This window comes from Hydractinia symbiolongicarpus, chromosome 13, assembly GCF_029227915.1.
Source record: "Hydractinia symbiolongicarpus strain clone_291-10 chromosome 13, HSymV2.1, whole genome shotgun sequence".
In the NCBI taxonomy this organism is placed as follows: Eukaryota; Metazoa; Cnidaria; class Hydrozoa; order Anthoathecata; family Hydractiniidae; genus Hydractinia; species Hydractinia symbiolongicarpus.
Window position 1 is genome coordinate 21,891,270 of NC_079887.1, and position 14,332 is coordinate 21,905,601.

The window sequence follows — 14,332 nt, forward strand, 5'->3', positions numbered from 1 at the left end:
AGCATCAAGCACTTTGGATCATGGACATTAGTCTTGAACAACAGACTATAAACTTGTTAAAACAGCTATTTTTATAGCTACAAACTTATAAAAAACATTATTTTGGAAAGAACGAGAAGTACACGGAAATATTCAACCTTTAAAAGTAAGTATTTTTGTATGGAACTTACAGAAAATGATTTCATACACATTCAGTTTATTGTGTGCTGCAAAATACTACCTTCAGAATAATGCTGGATAAATATTTGCCCATTGGGACTCAAAAATTTATGTGGAACTTATATTTGTGAATACTGGCCCACAGAATTTTTTCTAATCATACTCACCATCAGAACCATAAAAACAGAGTAAGGTGAAGCCAGTAATAATGTTTTTTAAGATGTGTGGCTATAAAAATAACCGTTTTTTGTGTGCTGCTTCTTCTTTGATTTGTTGATGACTCGGCGCCTTAATCATTTTCTTCATTATTTCTTTTTTTTACGACATGGCATAGACTCAACATCAATTTTGGGAAATGCTTCGTTGGCAATACAATTACCAGCTATTGGTCTGAATATTTTTTGTGTACGAACCGTGTTATCGTTGTATCCAAAATCTCTAACAGTAGGATTGTCTTTTCTATGCCCCATTGATCGTTGTCTTCCGAAATAATTTTCCTGTGGATCTTGGCAAAAGCGCTCTGTAAGAACATATGGTACACCATGTGACAATAGATATTTAATAAGCTTGATCGATGAATATGTTGTGATTTTAATACCTTCATATGTTTGCCATGAGATGAACATGTTAGATTTGGCATTATCAGTGAAATTTCCAGGTCTTGTGGCAATTGAGTCCTTCCAAACAGAAAAATATTTTAGAAATGTTTCAAGTAGCCATGTAAAGCGCTCGTCATCTTGTGATTCGAATGGTTTTAGAAACGATTTTGCTTTAGTGATGCCTTCTTTTGTATTTCTGATGTTCAAACAATCAAAGAACTTGTCCATCATCATACAAAACGTGGCAGTAGCTTCTGCTTCTGGTGGTCCATATGTTTGGAGTGCATGAAAAACTGATTCACTTAACACCTGTGCAGCTAGTCGGACATTCATCACAGAAAAGGGTGTGAGTTTAATATGGTTATTTGTGATTTTGGGAACAAGGTGGAGACAACAGTCCAAATCATCAAAAAAAAGCTTTGATATGTGATTCCATGTCAGATATTTACCATTTTTCCACATACTTCTTGTGCACCTTCCAGCCATTGAATTAGCTAAGGAGTTTCTGGCAGTTTTAATCAGATGTGGTGGGTCGGATATGAAGTAAATATATCTCTTTTCAGTTGCCATCACATTAAGTGTACGATAGGTTACATCAACGTCTCCATTAACATCTTCCACTCTTGTCATATTAAAATGCATCCGATACATACTGCGGTTTGGAGAAGCGCCATCACTTGTAACACCAACCACTTTAATTCCACAATTATCCTCCAATATGCCAACAGCTTTCCAAAATAATGTAAATAGTAACTGAACAGATGTAGCATTTGTGGTTGCAAAGTTGGCAAGGGAGAATTTTAAGGGGTTAACAATACTTCGAATTTAAAAAGACCAGCATGTGTGATGCAATGTCATCATATTTTTAAAGGGATGCCAAATTAAGTTCCATATCGCCTAAGTCCACATATCCAATTAAGTCACCGGTGTGCTTATCCCAAACTAATTTCTCTTGTATTTTTATTTCATCCATTAACACAATACCATATCGTTCTATGTCTGAAAAATTCTCCACTATTTTTTTTAATTCTAAGATGACATCTTTATTAAATCCTTGTTGTGGTCGTATATAGTTTTTGTAGTCCCTTAATCGGCGACGACTGGGCAAAATAACGAAACCAGCTTTTGTTTTCTCGTCATAACGAATTTCATCATAAAACGAAGGCGATTTTGCAGCTAAACCCAAACAATACCGGATAATCATAGGATGATATCTAACAGCTGTCTTTGATGAAGAAAGATATTTTTGTTGTTCACTCCAAAAGAATTGCATAAATTCAGGCATCTTTTCGTAATCTGCATTTGACATGATATTCATCATATCTTTGCTCAAACTATCATCAACAGGTACTGTCTTTTGTACGATTTCTTCCATCATCTTTAATTTGTCAGCTTTTAACTGTTTGTTCTCAATTCTATAACTTTGAAGTTTTAATTTTATACGATCAGGAGATGTTAAGGAAACAGGAGCTTTATCATGAGCCGGTGTGGATAAATTGTCTTGTTTTCTTTGAAGACTAAGTTTTTCCCTAGATTCAGCTTTCAAACACGGTTCACATTTGTCTTCAGTGTTAATTAATAATTGGCAGGAAGGTGGTCGATGCCATTTCGTTTGAGAAAGAGGATTTGGTAATATGTCTATTGTTGGGTTAAATTTTTTAGGTGCAGTATGTTCAATGCAACTACCAGAAAATGATCTTGGCAAACCAGGACAAACAAAGAAACCCGAAATGTATCTAATCAAATTAGAAATTGTGATATTTTTAACTGAGTGGTCATAGATATTATAAATTTGATGTTGTTTAGGAAGACTCCATAGTAGCACACGGACATTAAGCTGAAGACTTGTATCAACATAAATCTCATACTTTGGTACCATATGAATATCATCATTAAAATAAAATTGAACATTGTTCTCTGAATAATTATATTGCCACTCGGCAAGTCTGAGATTTTGAATACGGGAAGAAAATTCAGAAAATGATTGATAACATTCAAAATATTCAGGTGTTTTAATTTCTGGAGGTGGATGTTGAGCTCTCTTTAATAAAGTTGACTGTGATGATTCCCTTGGTTTTGTTATGGCTGAAGAAGAAGGAATGCTTTTGATGGGTAAATTGAGGCAAGGCAATTCACCAGGATTCAATGTAACTCTGCTCTCATGACGATAATATTGATTTTCATTAAAGTGCCGTTGACAAATGAAGATCCTTTTATTTGCTATTCTGTCACGAAGTGCTTTATCAACCACACGATCTTTGGTGACAATAGCTATCAATTTTTTCCTCCACTGGGAATCGAACGTATTATCACTAGTTGGGACTTTAAAAATAGCTATTCCCTTGTACTTAGCTCTTCGTGATACTGTACAGCCAAATATTGAACAATTATCTCCAGGCATATCAATAAAAAAATCAAATTAAATTCTTTGTTTACAACAAAAAAGAGTAATCTGAACCAGAAAAACCGCCATTTCTAATTTACCGTGCCTGTAGAAAACTGGGTTCTAGTTTAATTACGGCCACAAAAGGATCAAAACAATGCTTCTATTGTTATAGCGCTCTCTTTTCCAGACTATCTCTTTTTCTTATGACTATGATCAAATGTTAACACAAAGTCCACAGTATATCCAACCTAAGTCCTTCCTTTGTGACAATCGAACAACCTTCGGAGGATCTTTCCACTTACTTAAACTCAGAGTACAGTTTTATTGCTGTAGATAGGACAAAATTACAAAACATATATACATAAATATATATATAGTAATAGCTGAAAATACATGTATAGCATGAAATAAAAGTAGAACATATAATATTGGGCATCAACGAAGGCAAGGTAAAAACACATCTCTATGTAATATTTATAAGTGTAACAAAATATATACAGCAAGTAAAGCGTACAACGTAAAATATGTAAAATCCGAGAGTCCAAAGTAAAATAAATAACAAGTCATGCAACGTGTGATGCCATCCGTTTTTAGGCAAAAAACCACTGAGGAAGTGACATGATGAGGTAGAGAAACAACATGCTATTAAATTTTCAATCGCCCAATAAGGATATGACACCCAGGGGAACACCTGCCTCTAAACCATGGCGGAAGGTTGGCAATCTGGCAGAAGACAATAACTCCTAAAAACTCGTAAATTTGCTATTTTATATCGTTTCATCAAAACAGATTCTAGTCTTGACTTCTTATTACCAATGGCCAACATTAGCGTAGTGTGCAAACCAGAATCTGTAGAAATAACTTTCTCCTGCTCCACAGGACGAAGACGAGACTCAAGGTTCACCATTTGTTTTCCTTGTGTGACAAAAACTTGAATGGCTGATTAGGGTTTTGTTATTGTATATACCATGGCAATTAATGCACGGGGTATAGTTAATGATTGACATATCCGTACTTTTTGCTTGTTTGACATACTTAATATTTTTTCAACCCGGATCTTTTTTGTGTGTTAATTTGAGATGCCTTCGTATGCTGTAAACTCATTGCTTGCAAATTAAACAACGGTGCTTTTTCCTTCCATCTTTATGTTAAATGTGACAAAATATGTAAAATATGTTTGTTCAGATAGCACGCAGTCAAGTATTTCAACATAATAATCTAATAAGCAGATATTGCATTCCCATTCATTGACTATTAAGATTTATCCACTTTTTTACGAGGCACAGCCGAGTTCATGCCTTTTTATATGCTCCACAGGACGAAGACGAGACACAAAATCAACAATACGAAAGGGCTTACCATTTCCAGTGTACATGAAGAGCGCTGAGAGACTCAATATCTTTCTGTCTCTTCCACTGATCGCATCGAAGCCAATCTGATTTTAAAACCTTTGTCCACTCCCAGCCATGTCTTGCATTAAATGTTACTATTCTCACAACAATAGCTTTTGAAGCCAAGTCCATTCTTGAAGTGACATGGCACGCCGTAAGGTTGTTAATTTTCTTATCTCCTTGAGCAAATAGTCTCGTAGTTCTTGCACATTGGCTGTCAATGGGAGCATTTGAGCAATATCTTGCCCTTTCTGGCCTCAATTGTAGAAATAGCATGTTTGGCATAAATATGCCGGTACTCTTGATACAGGTCTAACAAATAGCCTGGCATCATCAATGATGTTTTTTTTCTTTTGATCGAACACCCCATGCACGCTTTGTACAAGAAATAGCTCAAGGGTCTACCAATGAGAAGTAGTAGGCTTGGGATTCGGACAGCGTTATCACCTTTATGTTGCGCTACGTCCTTGACTGCCTTGATTATGTTATCCCAATTACTTGGGTCGATTAGTGCAAAAGGCACTGCCATCCTGAATGCCAGGTACTTTTCTTAGGATAATATCAATCTACCAATTCCATGCAAGTTTCTGAAAATGTCATTAAAGGCCCTTTTTTCCCCTTTTCCAAAAGTGTGTATCTGTATAAAAGTACACCTTCGTCATTTTCAATGACTTCGTCTTCCACCATACGTGAAAGCAATTGAGTTTTTAATTTTTTGAACTTGTCATCCCGAACCAGTTGTTCTTTTAAAAGTATTCTGGTGGCTTTAAAATTTGTGGAGTGTGATAACAGTCTAGGTTCACCATTCGTTCTCCTTGTGTGACAAAAACTTAAATGACTGATTAGGGTTTTGTTATTGTATATACCATGGCAATTAATGCACGGAGTATAGTTGATGATTTACATATCCGTACTTTTTGCTTGTTTGACATACTTAATATTTTTTTAACCCGGATCTTTTTTGTGTTTTAATTTGACATGCCTTGGTATGCTTGCAAATTAAACAACGGTGCTTCTTCCTTCCATCTTTATGTTGAATGTGACAAAATATGTAAAATATGTTTGTTCAGATAGTACGCAGTCAAGTATTACAACATAATAATCGAATAATAAGCAGACATTGCATTCCCATTCATTGACTATTAAGATTTATCCACTTTTTTACGAGGCACAGCCGAGACACAAAATCAACAATACGAAAGGGCTTACCATTTCCAGTGTACAGGAAGAGCGGTGAGAGACTCAGTATCTTTCTGTCACTTCCACTGATCTTATCGAAGCCAATCTGATTTTAAAACCTTTGTCCACTCCCAGCCATGTCTTGCATTTAGCTTTTGAAGCCAAGTCCATTCTTAAAGTGACATGGCACGCCCTAAGGTTGTTAATTTTCTTATCTCCTTGATCAAATAGTCTCGTAGTTCTTGCACATTGGCTGTCAATGGGAGCATTTAACCAATATCTTGTCCTTTCTGGCCTCAATTGTAGAAATAGCATGTTTGGCATAAATATGCCAGTACTCTTAATACAGGTCTAAAAATAGCCTGGCATCATCAATGATGTTTTTTTTTCTTTTGATCGAACACCCCATGCACGCTTTGTACAAGAAATAGCTCAAGAGGTCTGCCAATGCAAAGTAGTAGGCTTGGAATTCGGAATACGTCCTTGACTGCCTTGATTATGTTATCCCAATTACTTGATCATCCCTGTAAAGGGGAGAATACAGAAGTTCTCCAGTGGCTTTTTTTCTTTGGAGAGAACCTCCTTTTCTTCAGATCATCTCTGTCTTATAAGGCTAGTTATATCTGCATTGCGATGAAGTTACTCCTATTCTTATTAGGGCACCCTAGGAGTAGGCCAATATTGCTCATTTAAGATCCAATAACTGTTCTGTGTATGCGTTGTATTTTGTAAAAGGCGTTAGGTGCGATCCATGTACGTCGAAGATAAAAACACGTTTTCCCAAATGTTCTGTCCCTGGAACAAAAAGCCATTGGAACCAAGTGATTCCTCGTCAATGTATCCATTCGGACTTTTGGCAAACAAAACATTTTTAGTCCCCTTTTCTGCATAATTGTCACTGGGATAAGACTTTTTAAAACTAATCATTGGAGAAATAACTTGCGAGTATGTATGCTTAGAGTCCCTTCCAATAACAACTTTGGCCTTTTCTTAGTTCCAAGTTCAGGCAGAATTATCCATATCAAAAATCTTAGCGGCTTTGTTTACTAGGTTCTGGTTTCAAGCAAGGATTTTAATTTTGCATAATGTTCAAGAACCACCTTCACGTTTGCCATTCTAGCACGTCCACGATCCAGCTCATCTGGGTTCCTCACAGTCAAATCCTTCGCATGCTTCTTTCTGAATTCATTCGACCAAGTACCTCAGGAACGTTTTCTAAGTTGAATGTTTTCTAAGTTAAATGTTTAGTCCTTTCTGGATCATTTTGCTATGGTACACAGCCATAGCGTCTTCGGGTGGCCCATCTTAGCTGGGTGCCTCCCAGTAATTCTATTAGTTAGGGTTTTTCCTGATATTCCTGTTTCACGTTAAGCGGCTAAGATAGACAGTCCCTTGTCACAAATAATTTCGTAGCAGCCTCTATCTCTTCATCCGTCCATTTTTTTTGGTTTACTAGTCGATGGTCAATTCCGTTCGATTTAAAAAAGGGAATGTTTATCTTTTGGACCTTATAATGCTTTATATTAATCAATGATTGACAAGATATAGATCGATATACAGTACACTTTAGATAACTCCCACTTTATTTATTTGAAACTATTTTGCCGGTCCCTTAAACTTTCCCTATTACTTTCTTATAAAAATCATTCGTTAACTCAAAGCTCGGTTAACTCGAACCATTTTCGAGTCCTCCCACAGACAATTCGTTCGGATAACTCGAACTTTAAAGGAAAGAATTCGTTTTTTATAATAGAAATAAACTTCACCTGTCAGGATATATATGTCCAGGGAACTTGCAAACCTTCCCCATCGCCAAGATTACATCTTTTTCCAATGATCTTTACATGACACTTTGAATATGGATCACTACGCAAGAAATAAAACACGGTCTTTGCAAATCTTCCAGTTTTGCCTGTTTTTAAAAGGCCCACAACATTTTGGTCCTTTATAATAGCTACAGCAAACTTGTCCACAGGATTATCTGGTTCCATGGATACCAACAGTTTGTCTAGTTGTGGCGTCCAGATAATTTTGTAAATATGATGTCCCTTGATAAATGTTTCGAGATCCGTACTGGTAGCTCATCTTGTATGCAAATTGTTTCAGTTGTTTTAGCCTTAGAATGAGTTAACCTCCAAATTGAAACAAGTGGATATTCGGGATTATTATCAAATTTAATAATCTTTGACTATTGAACAAAAAAATAAATACAACGCATTGACAACTTTTCGGGTACACCCACTTTCAAGTTTCAGTATAGCGCTTCGTTAACCTAAAACAACAGTCGCATTGCCATCTAGCACTGATTTTAGGAATAGCGGTCTAGAAAACTTGTGAAACACATGTTATGGAAACTCACTCTTACAATGTTTTTATAACCTTCCAAAAGTTAAAGAAGCCATTTCTGTCAGCAAAACCACCTCAAAGGTAGGCGAAGCATTTGTAGGTGTTCTTCAAAGTTTGGCTGTTTCTAGAAGTCCAGTTGATCCCTCCTATTTTTTGCGTGCTATGAAACATCATATCTCAGCCGCGAAAAGAAGTGCATTTAATATCTTTGCTCTTTGCCCGAGGTTCTTAAATATATCCTACTAGGTCTGTCATTAGACTTTCCATTTCTTGGAAGTCTTTTTAGTATTGGCATTAAGAGATTAATCACTTGCAATTCATGTCAAATTACTAGCTCCTCAGAAGTTATAGCACCATGCATCCAACTTTCTCTGCACCCAACGTTACAATCTTCCTTAGATAATTTCTTTAAGAGTGAGGAGTTGACAAACACTAATGCCTACTTCTGCCACGTTTACAACGCTCATCAAACTGCTCTTGTTGAAAAGGAGGTAGTGTCGTGCGGTTCCCATCTCATTTTACAGCTAAAACGTTTTGCTAGTGCCAACGGCCTTGTGTCAAAAATTGCCTCTCGTATTACTGCTTACCCTGGTACCCTTTCCATACCCTTTCACCGTAGATGGAGAAGTGAAATTTCGTGAAAATTTTCAATTGAGGGCTATTATCAACCATTGCGGCAACTTAAATAATGGTTACTTCACAACCATAGCTTTCGAACAAAAGGTTCACAGTGCAGTAATTTTCTGTGATGACCGCCTTCTTAACAGTCACGAGTCATATGTTTTCTCTTTAGAAGAGCTGAGGTAAGAATATTTTAACCAGAATGAGTCAGCAAGCAGGCTTGACTACACTCAGTCTTGTCTTTGGACAAGTGACGACTCCACTTATTACCCCAGTCAATAATAAAAATTAAGTTAGCAAGGGGGTTCGATCATACTAGGTCTTGTCTTTGGAGAGTGACGACTCCACTTATTACCTGAGTTAAAAACAAAGAATAGCACAGTTGAACAGAAAGTGGTCAAAGTTTACTTTAGGAAGATAGGGATGTCTAGTTTCTGCTGATGACCGTCCGTGGACCTCTTCGAGGTGACCCAGCTAGATATCCAGGGTACTTAGGTTCGGAAATATGGGTCGAAACCTACCTGCCTTTAGTTAAATTCTGTTCATCTTTTCAAATGTGTTGTGTCCTTTTTATTTATATTTTATTTTTTTAATTAATTCCTTGAAAAAAGGGAGAATTGTGCTTTTAGAGGCATTATCTCTAGAGGAGTACAAAACCTCTAGCATATTTCCAATGACCTAACAGGTTGAGTTCATCATTGCGGTGGCTACCCACCTCTTTGTAAATTATTTTCCATATTACAAAGCGTATTAAAACGTAAACAATGACTCGTATAAGGATGAAACAATTCCTTTTTTATATTTTTATATGCCGCTATTATCATTTTTATCTATTTTTATTCTTTGTGCATTTGGTGACTTGATTGTCAATTCTATTACAGGGATATTTTAAATTATGTCTAGATTGTAGTACATTCCAATCACATGGTTTAGAAGTACCAGCTTTCACATCGGTAAACATTAATATTCTATTCACAACCCATTTAGGTTTTATGAGAGCATGTTTCAATGCTCCCTGCTGAGCATTGACAATACGTATAATAAATAGTTGTGGTTTTGTTCAAAGCCAAAAATAACCATGCGTTTGCTTTCTTTAACAGCTGCTACACCTTTTAAGAATAACAAGGCATTGTGTTTTGCATACACGAATAAAGACAATATATTGATCATTATCACAGTATGAAATGTTTTTTTATTGCGGTGGATTTTTGAATATGTTTTTTTTATCTCTTCACAGTAAAGTGTGGCATTTGTGCCAAAGATTTCGACCACCCTGTTAAGTTTAATGGATTTGCAATATCAGCCTTCAGTACGAAAGGCACAGCTGGCATACTTGTTTCCATAGTGGTTTTAATATTTTTCTCGGTTAAACTTTTTTTGAAGTTGGTTCGACAATTCTACTGCCAGTTTTGTTTTTGACATAATACAACACACGTAACATTGTAAATTGTTTCCACGTGAATGTCTAAAAATTAAACAAAATACGACGGATTTTTTAAATATATGTTTTCGGCTTGAACACAAGCCATGATCACATCAAATTACAAGTATGTATCTTTTTTTTGATAATTGAAATAAGCAATATAAATACCCTAATTAAAAAGGTACAAAGGAGCCAAAGTTATATTTTTATTAAGTATCGGTTTGTCTTTTTAAATAAAAAGACTTTCTTTAATCTCCAGAATATAATTAGCGGCATCTGACGTCAAACTGTGAAATTATTCAACCTATCCTGGTGTGACGTTTTTTGACGTTTTTAACAGCACACTTGTGCATCATTGAGTTTCTCGATCCCATGCAATCTATCACTGCGACATAATAACCTACTTGTGCATCATTGAGTGTCTCGATCCCATGCAATCTATCACTGCGACATAATAACCTACTTTTCATCTCAGTTGAACAACGCCGGCTAGATCTGAAAGTGTTAGGAAGTATGTCTGTCTTGTTACAAGTAAAACAAAACTATAGTGTCTCCTCTCTATGTGTTGTTCATGCGCTTTTAAACACTTTTTCAGCGAATATATATATTGAATAATAATCCTTGTGTTTTCGCTTTCTAACTTAACATTTTTCAAGCTTGTCTAAAGAAGTCTTATCAGAAGTTTACATACCTAAAATGAACTCACCTTGTCCATCTAACATAAAGGATTTTGGCCCCATAGGTTTTCTGAATGTTGAAGGGAAGCTCTTTTTAGTTTAATTTTCAGGCGGTTAAAATCGCATATTATAAAAAAAATTAATACTTCCATTCAAAAAGGTTGCGTGGAAAAGTTTGCTGGGATCACGTCTCTTATCTGGTTCACACTTTAGAATGCTAAAGCACGAAACTCTTCACTTTCAGCCATGTGGATTGATATTGCTAGTGCATATCCTTTAGTTCCGCACAAGCTGATTTTTATCGCTATCTATGTCACGCTATGGTGTGCCATATCCCTGGATAGGGCTTATTGACCTATACTACGACAGCCTTTGGAGTAAGTCTTTTTCTGCTTTCACTCCTTAACGTTGGCATCAACATTGTAGGGGAATTTTTATCGGCTGTACACTTTACATTATACTATTCTTTGCAGCTATAAACGTTATTGTTGAAATGTGTGTTACCCCATGCCTTTATTGAAGGTGATAAAATAATATCCCAGAACAACCCCTAATAAAAGCCTTTATGGATAATATATTCATAATGTCTACATCAATTTCAAGTACTCAGAATTTATTACACAAATGTGGAACCGCTCTCATTTGGATATACTTTTTGTTTAGGCCTTCTATATCTCGCAGCATTGCCATTACTAAAGGAAAGTAGTTTAAAGTTCACAGTTGGCAGCGAGAAAACCCCATCCATTCATTCTAATCCAATTAGGTTTTTAGGCGGAACAATAAACTCATTGTTGTCTGATTCTGCTGCAATACCAGAGTTCTTAAATGACCCTAAAGACAAACTTATGACTATGGACAAGTCTTTTCACAAAAAGGCTTCATAAAGTTTGGTTTTTGCACCATCTGCTTATTCTTAAACTTCGCTGCCCGTTATTAATTTATGAAGTTTCTCTATCTACTATCACAAAACTGGAGGAAAGATTGCTAAGTTTTCATTAAGAAATGTTAAAACTACATCATTCAATTTCCAACATTTCCTTATTACATCTGTTCTCAAATCTGCCAAAATTATCTTTGAGAGATTCCATCGATCCCTGTGTGTATAAATGCGTTACAGATTTGAAGGCAGGAAATCAAAAAGTTAGTGAAGCAGTTCGTCGATACAATTCAAAAAAGATTCTAAGTTTGCATCAAACTGGTTGAGCTGGCTTAGACCATAATAGTATACCACCAAAAGGTAGTTATGCTTATCGAAAGCTTGTTTCAAATCTCATTGAAGAAAATAAAAATATACTAATCCTTCTATAATTGACAACAAAAAAAAACTACATTATTCGCGACGTTTCGGATGTTCACACACCCATTTTCAAGCAATCAAAAACGTACAATGTTCTCCTAGATATATACAAGTTTAACAGCAACCATAGTTACAGATTAAATACTAATTGTATAAATACAATGGAGCAGATCTTATGTTGTTATTCAACTGGGGACTATCCCGCATTATGAACAAACTCTCTTTAATCTCTAGCAAATACCGGTTGTTACCTCTAGAGAGTATACTAAAATCGCAAGAGATGATGTGGTGTGACAGGCTTTAAGATGATCTTTAATTGCCGTGCAAATAGATGAGGTTGATTTCTTACCTGTTAAGGGAGACACTCCGAGGTGCTCGCTTGCCCGAACCTTAAGATGACGCGACGTCTCACCTATATAAGTGGCGTTGCAGCCACTGCACTTATATTTGTAAATGACGCCTGACTTTAATTCTTTGGGCAACAGGTCTTTAAATCTGAAGAAGTTAGATAAGCGGGTGTGAGTTCTGAAAACAACAGAAAGTTTACAACAATGCAAAGTAGATTTAACGAATAAGATAAAAACATTGTGGCTTCACGATAAAATACCAATATTAGGACCAACAATGAGTATGTTTATTATTTTTTTTTATTGACAATATATTTCGGATAAACATTATCCATCATCAGGTCTAAAAGCAAATAAATAATGTTAAAAACAGTTAAAAACAAGTATAAAATTATTCAACATATCATACGTAAACTACACCTCACACTACAACAAATCAAATTTACAAGAAAATCTAAAAACAAAACGAGTTTAGAAGAGAGTAAGGTAATTAAATTTTTATTACCAATGCTCTGCTTCTATATTCGTCGCCTCAAGAGTCATTAAATGATAAACGTTCCGTGTTGATGAACATAAAATTGATACATTTTCCATTGTTAAAAGATTATTGCAATCGTCGAAATGCTTTCCCACCGGACCAGTTCTTTTATGTTCCTTAAGTCGTTTGATTAAATGTCGGCTCGTCTGTCCGACATAGCACGAGTTGCATCGTGGACATTCTATTTTGTATACCAAACAACTTTTGAAACATTTTTCAATTACAGGTTTCAATGGAGGCAGAGAACTTTTCAACTTTTTCAATGTGAAAATAATTTTGCACGGAATATTCAACTTTCTCATAGAAGTTTCAAATTTCTCCGAAACTCGCCCACGATATTGAATGAAAATCATCTTCTCTTCAGACTCTTCTTTCTCGTTTTCTTCATCAGGATTCTCGTTATCATTATTTTCCATAATCTTAGATATCGTACTTTTAATTATCGGGTCATAGAAAGCTTTCGGATATTGATTTTTCTCAAGAACAGTTTTACCTTTTTCTGGTGTATCTTTCTTATGTACCTTCGCTAGGCCATATAGACGTGGCGGTTGGCTTCCTACTGGTTTCATCTTATCGTACAATGCGTCCGAGATTTTATTATCTTCTTTCAACAACTTTAACATGGATAAAACTCTTTCTTCTTCTTTAAGCATTGGGTGCTTCTCATTCTTCCTTCTTCCGACGAGTTTTTCAAATTGAGGTAAATCGGTGATTTCACTCATTTTATTATTGTACGTTTCTACTTTCATGATGCAAATTCCGATGCCCTTATCGAAAGGTAGTGCAACGAGGTTATTCTCTTTAAGGTATCTATTCGTCAATTGCAAATTTCTGGATCCTTTTTGTTTACTGCATCTTTTGATATATGCTAGTGTTTTAATATTCATATCAGTAATGACATCTTCTTCCACCTTTTGTCCTCTGCAAAATCTAATCAGATCATCAAGCTCTGTAAGAACGTCATTCTTATTAAACTTTCCAAGTACAGCATTTCTCGGACCCAGGGCTAACGTGTCCAAAACGTATTTTGGCGGATTTTTGTCTAACTGGTAACAGATCACAGTGTTATCAACGTTAAATAACGGTTTATCTTGTTCACTTGATAGTCTAGTGAGTTTATCATTTAATTTGTCAGTATGTTCTTTTTCATGTAGTCTGTTATGAATTCTTATATGAAGTATAAGTGATGGTAAAAGCTTTATGTTGATTTTCTGTTTTAAAGCGTTTCTAGATTTCGTCAGTTTCTCGTTAACAGATTGTTGTTCACCTTTAGCTTTAAACAATTCCTTTCTCAAGAGTCGTAGTTGAAAGTCTTCTACTATTCTATCGTCGAAACAACCATTTTCTGGTATTCGAAACTTCAGAAACT